This window comes from Sturnus vulgaris, chromosome 5, assembly GCF_052056855.1.
Source record: "Sturnus vulgaris isolate bStuVul1 chromosome 5, bStuVul1.hap1, whole genome shotgun sequence".
Lineage (NCBI taxonomy): Eukaryota > Metazoa > Chordata > Aves > Passeriformes > Sturnidae > Sturnus > Sturnus vulgaris.
In genome coordinates, this window is record NC_142247.1 from 18,686,092 (window position 1) to 18,698,422 (window position 12,331).

The window sequence follows — 12,331 nt, forward strand, 5'->3', positions numbered from 1 at the left end:
AACACCTCAAGATGATTCAGATAAACCATTTGTGACTGTATTGTCACTGGCCATATCATCACCATTTTAATAGGTTTTCTTTCTTGAAAAGAGAATCTTTTAGTGCCTCTTCATATGATTGTTTATTGGCCATGAAGTTACGATGCTGACCTCGGTGTGGTTGATGGAAGTATCAAAGTGGGTGGTTCTTCTAACATCAAGCCAAGTGTAAGGATAAAGCAGAAGCTGGAAAAGGCTTTTGATGGGTAACAGGAGATCTGAATCCACCAGGACTGAGAACCAAAGTGGGTAACAAAGCATGTTCCATCCAGACAGTACTGGTAAGAGAAGGAGTCTGAGAATGTGAGAAGCATCATGCAACTGGGGGAGCAATGCAGGGGCATTTGAGGAGCAGCTGGCACTTACTGAGGGTTAGGAGCTGCTCTTGCCTGTGTGTGAGTTGTGTGTAACAGAAACACAGCATGTCTGATGGAGGTGTATGGTAATAGCTAGAAAAAGCTAGTCAGGAGTTGAAATACCTGGTTCTGCTAAGAACTGAAATTCTGAGGAAGTTACAGGGGAGGATCTTTGAATCTTAGGTGGCAGGTTAGCTCAGTACGAGTGAAGAGAGGCTGAAAAAGCAGCTTCATTAGTGGAATTGTAAAAGGGATTCCCAGAAACAAATTCCACAATGAGCACAGTCCTTGGCTAAGCAGAGTAACCTGTAGTGCTGAAAACTGTTCACCTTAAAAATATATGGGTCACAGGCTGGGAATGGCCAAGCCACAGATTGAATAGGCAGAGGAGAGCAGGGTCTAAATACTGGTTTTGTGTCTTGTGTCCACATTGTTGCTGCACATGCATTCTGGTAAACTGCATTCTGAAATACGTAAACATTGTATGTTCAGACCGGAAAAAGGCTTGCAATCTAGTTAATATCTGTAAACTTACATAGCTGTTCAAATGACAGCTTTCCTAAATAGGTCCTCGGTCTTTCAGTGCTGTGTTGAATAAATGCTCATTTTATGAATGAGAACGGGAGAATTTCTCCTGCCCCATCAGGAAATGTGTGGTACAACCACTACCTTCTTCTCATTCTTTGTTCTAAATTTCTCCCTCATATTAGGAAATGACTATGCCTTGGTTTTATCTTTCATTTTATGTTTTAATAATTGTTCCCTTTCTATTAGCAAAAACATCCCTCCATATTTACCCATTTCCACAAATTTGCCCCCGTCCTGGTTATTCCTTCTAGTTTTGGGTGGACATTTGATCTGGTAAGAAGCTCTTACAGTCCCAAGTTTGCCATTTCTCTTCTGTGTACAGTAGCACCTAATGGTAGGCACACACCTGAGAATTGTTTGGGTTTTTTTAAGCCATAGTTTCTTTTAAAACAAGCTATTTGAGAACTGATGGGTCTATTTATGTCCAACACTCCCTCTGTTAATCATGTTCTGTATAAAGTCTGAGAGGCTTTTCAGCAGTGTTTGGCTTTCCTACCACTATTTGTGCCCTTATCAGACTGTTCATGAAATTTGCAATAAGAAAAAACCAATAAGTAGTACTTTTTCTCTTCTAGTAGGCTCGTTTGGTAGAGAAGTTTTTATTCTTGGTTTTGATTTACAGAATATCAAAGGCTGCAGAGCCTCCTTACATTCATTGTTCTGCAACTCAGTTGTTTGTGCATAGTCACCTCTACCATGAGATGTGCACCTCTTTATCAAATGATATGTCTTTTTGTTTTTTACTCTTTAGTACTGCTCTCCATCATTGCCTGTGGGCAAGGAGGAAGGGTGGTGATGTGAGTGGAAAAAGTGCTGTCATCAAATATATAGTAACTTAGAGCAGTGCTATTTTTGGAGTGGGGGGATTGTGTGTGGAGGTATATTTAAAATTAGTTCCTGTTTTGTTATATTACAGGTTTGAATTCAGTCAGTAATGACCTCAATAGTGCCTGTTTTATTGTAATCCCTGCTTGCTGACTGCTGTTCCAAGAATAAAAATTTAAGCCAGAAGATTTAATGAAATCCTTTGGGATTAGTGCTCACTGGGCTAGGGAAATTGCGTATCAACCATTTGTCTGTATTCTAACCATACGGCTTGGTATTTGAATAGGAGGGTGTCCAAGAGAGACAACTCTGAGTTCATCAATAATTTAAATTTTTGTTAGTTACAAACCTGGTATTTGGGATTCTGTTGCCATAGCAATCCATCTGGGCCTGAACAGATAGTATTTTAAGTGGTGGTTGTATAGAGATTCACAGTGTGTGCTTTAAATCCCTTCTGAAGTAATCCTCAGATCTGTTCTGTGACTTATTTGAGGTTTCAACAAAATCAATGTTACTCACAGTAAAAGTTGATGCTGAGCAAATTGAGCCCATAAAATAGTGGAATATACATATGATTAAGGACTGTAAAGTTCATAATGTATGACAACTTCTTTTTCAATATATGAAACGATTAATAAATGCCAACAACTGCATTTTTTTCAAAATACATTTAATTTGTTGCACATTATGCAACTGGAAATTATCCAGACTCTGTACTGGTTATTAGCTAATTTAAACTTCATAATCAAATGCTAGCCTCATTTTTCCAGACATCAGTTCTGTGTTTTACAGGATGTCAGTCTATTCATAATGGACTCCTCCACTTTGAATTAATCTGATTTTGTCTCATAAATAATTCTAAAGCAGAGAATAAAATTTGAATACCCATGAAAATACCCATTTTCTAAGACTCCTGGGCTTGTGTTTTGAGGATGTGCTGCTAAATTCAGTAGGCTAAACATCAGCTGCTTTTTGTTTGAGGTTTAGTTTATATTTTTTCGTTTTGACACACAAAATTTCAAAATGGTTTATTCCAAACCTCCCAGATATGCCACATTAGTGGATGTTCTGAGGTCTGAAAGATAATCAATAAAGTGAGCAAACCTGGGCTAAGTTTAAGCTCTGTCAAAACCAAAGCCCTCTCGAAACTGATTTCTAGAGCTTCGATTCCTTCATGACAAAAATGTTGTCCAGTTGTGCTCTGGAACTGTCACTAAGCCATAATGATGATATATTAGCAGCTCTTTATTACTCCAGAGTATAGAGATTCAGTTTGCAAAATTATTTCTCAGTGTTGGAAAGAAGAAAGAGAAGAAGAACGCTCAAATAACAGCCATATGCTGTACTAATGAATGTTTAGCCCATAATCCTAAATAGATAAAAATTGTTTCTCCATGGAGTTTGTAAAGGATCACATAGTTGTTCTGGCTTTAAAAATAGTAAAGGAATAAAGAAACTGCAGACAGCCTAAGATATCTTTTAATTACCATGCAACTTCCCTTTCTTTTTTTGTATCACAGTTCGCAATGAAAAGTGAAACATTTAATAAAAGGGGCTTATTTTTGCCATGATTCTATGGTGCTAAAAATGTTCTTTGTCACCTGTAATAAATGTAAATCCACTCTGTTTCTGTATGAGTTAAACAAGAGCTTCCTGAGAAAAATTGCAGACTCCTTTCTTTGCAGTGGAGTAGCATTTCATTTCATGAGCATGCATATATGCATGTATAATCTTAAATTCAGTGTTGTTGACTGAACTGATTTTGTTTTAGAGTTCCAGTCCTGCCCCAGTTTAATGGGACTATTTCCATAATTGGTTACCATAAACGTGACTGGGATCAGAGAATTTAGAATTAATGAAAAAAGGCTTTGTTTTGCTTACTTTCGCATATCTGTATACTAACTGAAGCAAAAGTTGCAGATCATTTCAATGAGTACTTACCCTGAAATTAACTGCCTTAAGGTATCTTCTGTAGATAATACTTGTTAAATATAGATTACACTTCAAAGGCATATTGCAAGATGTAGTCATACATATCAAGATGTGTTTCTGTTGATATTTCCAATGGTTTCATTAGGAAACGTCTTCCTTTGCAAATATTGAAATGAAAATGGAGCCTTGGAAGATACTAGTGCTATGACAGATGCTATTTGTAGCTCTGAAAATATAGTTGTCACTTCAGGGAACCTCCTTCACTGAAGACCCACAGGAGTCCATAACCAAGGGTGAATGAATTAGTCTTCCAACATATCTAATAAAAAATAATCTGTGTTTAATAGTAAATGATAGAAACCCAGTTGAATTTCTTTTGTAATGTTTTAATCTTCCTCTAGAAATGCAAATCTTTCCAGTTTATTTATCTCCTTATATTTTATCTCTGCAAATCCTTTCAAAGAGTGATGCTATTTAGTTTCCTGGACAACTGTTGAATTTTACTGATTGTTTTTTAGTTATTTATTCCAGATGTGCATTACATTTTTCATCTCTTTTGGAAACTCAGACTGTGAGTTTCAAAGGAGCAGGCAGGCTGTCTCTGTTTGCACTCAATGCAGTGCTGCACTTATGCATAGTTTCACTTAAATTTGCTTCTCTAATGCAAGCCTATCTTTTTTTAGTTATTTACAATTAATACTATAATAAACATAAGTCTTTCCTTTACATTTTCTGTCATTGCAGCAGAAGGAAGTAGTGAACCTCCTGAAAGCCTCAGTAACATGACACAGCTTGACACAGACAGCTTAGAGAAACAGGGGAAGATTGAGACAGTGTACCACAGAGCAGGTGTGACTCTGGGTGTTAATTTCTCTAAGGCTTTTGCAGCTACCTCTGTTCAAATGCAAGATATACACAGGACCCTGAACCAAAACCCTGGCTCTGAACCCCAGGAGGAGGTGGAGATTAGAGGTTCTTTTATTAAACCCTCTTTCTGAGTGTTTCTGAATTTCAAATCCCTCAGTTTGGGAAGGCTTGACTTGACAGCAAGAGGCAAAGTTTTGGTTGAACCCGTTCAAGAGATATTTGAGTACAGTAGTTCACATTAGGTCTGTCATGGTCTGTACCAAGCATTTTATCCAGCTAATACAGAGCACCAAGCAAGGTAAGGTCTGCTAAGGCTATTGACATGAGTTGACATTTGATATGAGTTACAAACTGTGGGAATTAAATTAGTTATGTTTTACACAGCATCTGAATTATTCTAAACCCTTTAGAATAAGATTTCAATATGTTGTCAGGCTAGCCATGCATCATTTTAAGTGTTCAGCTCCTCACTGATGTCTAGGCCATAATTAAATAGACTCTATGCTAGATAGAAGAGCTGATCCCTATGGTTCCCAAAAGTTTAAAACCTAATAACATTATAATATTAGATGCTTCTGACTAATGTATTATATAGCCCTTAGCTCCAGACAGTTCTTAATTGTTTCTTAGCAGGTTTCTTCAGTAGACTCGTATGCAAATGAGTGATTTCTGGTATGTCATAAATATTGACAGAACGATAGAGAAAGAAATATTAATTTCTTACTAAAATAGAAGGGGAAATTAGATTTTATAATTAGTTATAGTTTGAATCCTGTATTATTTGAGTCATGAAAGATGGTCTGATTAGAGTGAGGTGGTGGATGGAATCATGATTTGTGTTTTTAAAGACCAGTGTAAGTGTTGGTGTGCTGTAGTGTGACAGTTTCAGATAACAACATTTTCATTTTCTAGTTGATGTAAAATAAAAAATGCATTTGTCTATCTTGGTGACTGTGTATTTGGCTCCATTTTTTAACTGCATCCAAATTAGTAATCTTCACAATTAATGCCTTCACAGCTTGATTGTGCTTGCCCTTTCTCACCTACTGTTGCATTTATTGTAACCCTTATTGCCCAGCAGTCCCAATTTTCTCCCTTCTCTCAAGCAGCCTTTATTAATGAAAATTGTTAATAGTGAAATCTGAAAAGGCAGTATGCTGTGTTCCTTCAAATCCTGCATTAAAACTCACCTCTGTTGTGATGCCTGTAAACTGGCCAAGAAAGGCTGAAGCAGCTGGTGTGCTGTGTTCAGTTCCTACCATACAAATTTCCTGTATGCAGCAGCAGGAGTGAGGCATCAAACACCTCTCTGCAGCCTGTTCCACTCTCCTCCAAAAGTAGTGAGGGAGGCTGTGGCTGTCACTGGAGGCATATGTTCTTTCTTCCTTTAGTCCTCAGTCTAATGGGGTAATTCAGCCAAGATCTAATACACCATGAGAATTTGATTTTGACGAGAGGATTGCCAGCCTCAGAAATGTGAAAGCCTGTCACCTTCTTGGAACTGGGGAGACCTGCAGGTGCCCAGATGAAATTAGGATGCCCGGCTTTTAGTCTGAGGTTTCAGGAGCGATTTGTTCCCTGAACGTGTAGATTTTTCATCTCTGCTGCTATTGTAGTATCTAAACTAAGACTGGAAACAGTTTTTTTCAGGAAAAGGGATAATGTGAATTTTCTCTGCTGGGTGCTTTCACAAAAGCCCAGGATTTTAAATATTGGAGTAAGCCAAAACTAAATCTGAAAATGGCAAACTTCTCTAGCACAAATGAAACTCGATAGTTAATTTTAAATAAATGATAAATTCATGGATTTGTTTTTCTTACAGAAGTGTGGAGTCCTGAATAAACAAAGAGAAGAGAGTTAAGAACACATTCTCTATCGTGAACAGTAAGTGACCAACTTACATACTCTAAAGCTAAACGTGACTTGTACTTCCTTTTTAATTTTTTTTTATACTTTCATATTTGCAGTTCTTCTAACGAGTGTAAGAAATTAGTGTAGTGAACATTCCTGCCTTATATCCAACTTGTTTCATTTCACAGGGGTAGACTTTTATAAATGCTATAATCATCTCAGGTAAGAGGCCCGGGTAATCCACACAAAGTGTCTTCATTGCTGCCCATACTGAGAATATTGCATTTTTCTTCTCAGTAAAAATGCATTGCAACAGAAATTGACAGTACCAAGCTAAAAACAGTATTACACCACCATTTGCTCACGCATGAAATTTTGCAGAAAAAACAGATTCATCACTGTAGTCAGATCCTGCATGGTCGTAGGAGCAGAAGACCTTTATGGGTTTGTGTTAACCACATAACCACTGGCTAATTGTTCTGACCACCCTGGCCATAGCTGTGCTGTTCACTGCACAGTCCAACCATTGCAGTGCATGGCTGCACTGGCCTTGGACAACTGCAGCATTATGAAACACCAAGAAATTAAGACCACTTGCTGAGACAAGAAAATGAGCCATGTTTGTGTTGTGGGTGATATTATTGACATTGTCCCTAGAAAAATACCTTAGGCTGCTGGTGAAGTACCAGTCGTGACAAGGTACAGCACAGACACTGCTTTCACTGCCTACCCAAAGTAGTGTGGCCTGGGAACCCGATCATGTGGGTGTACCACATTACTGGGTATTTAACAGGAGGAGATATCTTCAGAGAACCAGAGCAGGTGGACATGTGTTAGCAAATTCCTGTTAACAGTTCCAACAAAACAGTTCCTCTGTGCTAGGTGCCAATAGAACCTGTCTTTTTTGTGGTAGATAATTGTGGATGGTAAGTAATGTGTAGAGAATGTGTGTTTTTAGCACCATTCTGCTTTTAGAATATATATTTGGCAGTACAAGGTAAGGAATTGTACTGTTATCTATGAAATCTCTATTCATTTAGCTGATACGGTGTATAGAACAGGCTAGTTTTGAATGGAAATAAATCTTGACTATTTCTTGAGAAGTAATAAAAATAATACTCTTTGTTGAAAAAGAATGTGTGTAAATCTCAATAGCAAAAAAATACCCAATATATCTCTGGGCAGATAAGTTTGATGATGAGCTTTAACATGAAAGGAAATTAGTAACAATTCATAAATCCAAGGACAATACAATGCTTTTTTGTGAACCTGTGTGGTTATTTGTATGCTGTACTAAACTATGTTACCGGTGGGCATCTTTTAGATACATAACAAATGATACATAGTACCAGAGAATTCTAGAAAACTTCTCAAAACTCATATTTATCTATTCCTTTGATTCTTTTAATTTCTTTTTCTATCAGTCATACTTTGATTTTCTCTTCTTTCCCTTGTGATTCCTGTGGTTTATATTCCCTGCATGCTATCACACCTCTTTTTAACCTTTATCTTTCCATTTTTTGCCACTTAGTCAATCTGCTCAAACTTCATATTTTCTGCTCGCATCTCCCACACAGGGCATCTCTTCTTACTCTTGGCAGAGCTGCATTGCAGAATTTTTCTGATCTTAGACAAATTTTGGGTTTGGTATATCTAGTATTAAATAGATACTCTGCAGACCAAGAGCTTTATTGCTCTTGTTGATTCATAATGCACAAAATAATGTCATATGCCTATGTCTAAGGAAGTCACAAAGAGTTGCAAAATGTAGTGTATATATGGGTCAGGTCTTGCAATTTTACTTAATGTGTGGAAAGAGACACAGTGGAACTTTGGAATTTATTATTTAATGAATGTGATACCTTCAACTTAATAAATTATGCTTTATGCCCTCTGGATCTGAAGTTTTGGCAGCAGGTGACTGATACATGAATAAATGCTAGCAATTCCAAGCAAATTGTATAATTCAGCTGATATATGTATACAAAAAATCCACAAGTTGTTACAGACCTACTTGTAGAAAATAAATTTCACTGTTGCAGACTCTGGAAGATGTTCTCCCCAGTTGTGTTTCTGTGTCAAGTGGCCAGAACTCACAGGCAACTGTTTCAGAGTAACATGGATTCATTTGTGTATAGTGAAAAAATATTAGTTTAACTGTTATTGGCACTCCTTCACATACAAATTCTCTCTTCTGCTGGCAGAATAGGTTTGACAGGACCTTTTCATATTATCTATCAGTTAATTTTATCAGTTGGGCTATTATGATTATAAACTACAAATGATCTAACATATAATTAATATATAATTACAAAAATGAAACTCTGCAGTGGTTATTTAACATTTGTGATGCGAAATTTATTTAACACTCTCTTTGGAATATACATGGGAAATGAGAATAATAAAACAGAAATAAAATTACTCTTACCTCTCATCCATCATCAGAGAGAAGCAATGTTACCAGCTTGATCAGGCTGTACATTCTTCCATGGAGGGAAGTTCATATATGGTACCTCTGGGCCTTCTTAATAGCACCCCTGAGAACTGTGTGTTATTCATACTCTAAGTAACCACTCATTCTTCTGCCACTGGGGTTGATAAATTGGAATTGTGCAGTTGCTTCAGAGTACCTTTTTTCAACTTGAATTAAAATCTAAAATTTAAAATATCTGGTGCTTAGGGGCAAAAAAAGATTGATTTCCCCACATACAGAGAAAATAAAATTAATTTTTTTATATATTTTAAATTATAAAATAAAAGTTATAATGTATAGTATGTTTTGTGGGTTTTACATGTTCCCAACTTTATTTTAAGTGCAGGGGCCTTTGTCATTTGTCTTTGATACTACAAAAGATTGCAGATATCCTTCGTGGAGCAGGGAAAAAAATCTTGCAGCATGTGATCAAAAAAAGGTGTCCATTGTCCTCACATAGTCAGCAGCAATCAGATTTCATCTGCCACAGACTTTGTTTATTGAAGAAGTGGCAAATAATTGGTGGCTGGTTGAGAACAGATTTTTTGTTACTCTGGTTTGATAAAGGCAAGTTCAGGTAATGTGACATAAAAGAGGAGATTGCACAAGCATAGTGCTAGTCTAGTACAGGAGGGAGATGGCCAGAATCCAGACTCTGCTGTGAGCAGGTGAGAAGAGGCTTGGCCTGGTGAAAATTACTGTATGGGCAGTTTGACTCTATATGTGTAGAAGAACTAAATTCATGTTCGACTTACCATTAGCTCATGAGCATGCAACATTACCCTTGTTTGCCCTCATATCTATTTCAAAAGCTACTAATGGTAATATTTTGCCATTTACCATGTTATATCTAGAGATGTGTAATGTACCAGTCATGAAGTAGCTAAATGAAGAGTTTTTTGGTTTTGGAAGGGTCCGTTTTGTAGAAGTTGAATTTATGAGTATTCAAAAAGAAATGAGCCTGTGGTTCTTGAATATTCTGTACTAATCACAATAACCTTCCCTTACATTATTATTTCAATTTTTCATGCAGTACAGTAATCTAGAAGCAGCATAGAAGTGCCCTCGTTCCTTGTTTTTTGCCATTTTGTCAGAGGTTTTGTCATTGCCAGTTAAAATACTCCAGGCTTGGATAAAATTGTTCATTGGAGTATTTCCACTACCTTAAGTCTTTAATGTGGTCTTCCCCTAAATTAGTTTCACTCTTTTTTTTCCCCTCACATAGTGAAAGTATGAACTTCTGGTAGATTATATAGTAGCATTTGCATAATGTAAAGGTTGTTTATATTGCCTCTTTTTTGGTTATCATGTCAAGACTATTCAGAGGAGTCTATTCTCTATGGCTTTTAAGCTTGCAAAATACTGTGCCGCAAAACTTTATTTTTCTTTTCTTTTTATCATTCCTGTATTACAGACACTGCTTTGTGTTTTTTAATGTGACAACTCTGACATGGATTTAGATTCTGTACTGCTTTGAGGTATGCTAGTTATGCAGCCTAATTTTGCAAAATGACTCTGTAGTTGCCGTTCCCTGGGGCTTCAGTTTAGTTGTCATCTATCATTTTAGCACTGTGATTGATTAGTCTCTACTATTTAATTTATCTGCTGCAGCTTCTAAGCTTTTTCTTTAATTAGTAAACATACTTTTCTAGATACATTTTCAAATGAAGTGTTTTCCAAGTACCACAGAAGTCATGTAATCATATTTTTCTCAGCTAGGAATTTAACCATTTGAGCCGTTTAATGGTTTCAATAAATATTGGCTGATATTTTGTCTATTACTTGGCAATTTTGAACTGGAAATCTGTGTTATATTTTCCATTTTTCAATGTTACTGTATATGTATTTATTCTGAAATACTAGTGAATTTACCAGCTGCTTTTTCATCCACCAGAAAACTTCAAAAGAGATCAGCATCTTTTTTAAGTGTAGGAGCCGAATGCCTGGGCTGCTGCTGTGGCAGTAGATTTTAACCACCTTTGCACATTAGGTTTCAAAAGCAAAATATTAATCAGTGTAATTTACTTGTTGGAATTTCATAAGCCAGGTTCAGTCAGTAGGGTTAACATGCTTATTCTCCTCTGTTGTGTGCTGTGTTCCTGTACTTTGCTATTTTTAAACATCACATTGAATATCAACTTGGCTGTGATTTTAAATCAGACTCTTTCAGAGAAACATCATTTCCATTTAAAAAAGAGTTGGTTTTTGGTGTTAAGTCATACAATGTGTAAACAATTTTCAAGAAGCTACTATAATGAATTGCTTCTATGACCCACATATCAAAGAAATTTTAATGTCACATTTTCTTTGCTACTGCAATTTTTATTATGGCTCTGCGTATTTTAGAATGGAGATTGTTGATAATTTGTTTAGGGGTTTTTTACTTCTAGTTACTATCTAATATTTGTGATTAAAATCTCTCAATAAGAAGAATTATACTGTGTCATCATAATGCAGCTTTGCTGACGTTGGTAACTGCTGTTGTAGTCCTGTCTCTAAAAACAATCAAATAAAATTAGTAGACATCTGCAGTGTTGCAAGCTTTTGGGGGGTAAATTGGTGTTCCTTTTTGTGAGAGCAAGCTTTAATCAGTATTTCCCTTTTGTTTCTAATTCTTGATCTCGTTGCACAATCCACTTTTCAAGACTACCAGGTTACCTTAGTGATTCATGGTAGATCACTTCCAGCCCAAATTTCCTTCAAGTCTTGGAGATAGCCTGTTCTGTCACTGCTGTTGTCATGACTTATGCTTTGATCAGGAAATAAGAGGATAGATAGACTTCCTTCTCAAGTCTGCTGGTTTGCATTTATGGTACGTGAAGCTTAACTGAAGAAATACCTAATATGGTGTAAGTGGTTATGAAACATACAGGTTAAGACGATGCCCCTGTTTGGAGTTGGTGATCATTAAGGGACATTATTTGGCAGTTTTGGATCCTCTCCAAATATGACTTTTCAGTGATGATTTTTTTTTCTTCTTTAAAGTTTCATACTGTAAATCTTACTTTGAAGACATATAACTGTAAGCATCTCATTTTGACAGCTTTCCTTATGTAAATGAAATTCATTCAATAGTTTTTTCAGAAATGAGAAAAGACACATCTTAGACCTGTTTACAATTATATCTGTAAGTTACAACTATATTGACAACATTAATCTGTGAAAATGGGAAGAAAATAGGAATTTCAGTTACTTCTCCATGTAAATGAGAATGTTTTATAAAACCATTAGCACATAAAAATATGTTTTCTAATGTCAATCTTTTGTGCTTATATTAATATCTGAAGTACATTAAATGGGCACAGTAGGATTCTTCCTGCAGTAAACAATTTTGAAAACACAAAGTTCAAAATGTAATATATTTGGAAAAGCATGATTCCTGGGATTAGGATTTTTAGGT

At 36.2% G+C, this 12,331-nt stretch overlaps 1 protein-coding gene across 5 annotated transcripts in view; it reads left to right on the forward strand.

Moving 5' to 3' along the window:
- Positions 1 to 12,331, forward strand: part of SYT1 (synaptotagmin 1) — a 333,238-nt gene that overhangs the window by 112,091 nt on the left and 208,816 nt on the right. For all 5 annotated transcript variants that reach the window (XM_014888619.2, XM_088164987.1, XM_088164986.1 and 2 more), the window contains exon 3: positions 6,430 to 6,491. The gene's annotated coding sequence lies outside the window, so the exon portion shown is untranslated. The remainder of the gene's footprint in view (positions 1 to 6,429; positions 6,492 to 12,331) is intronic.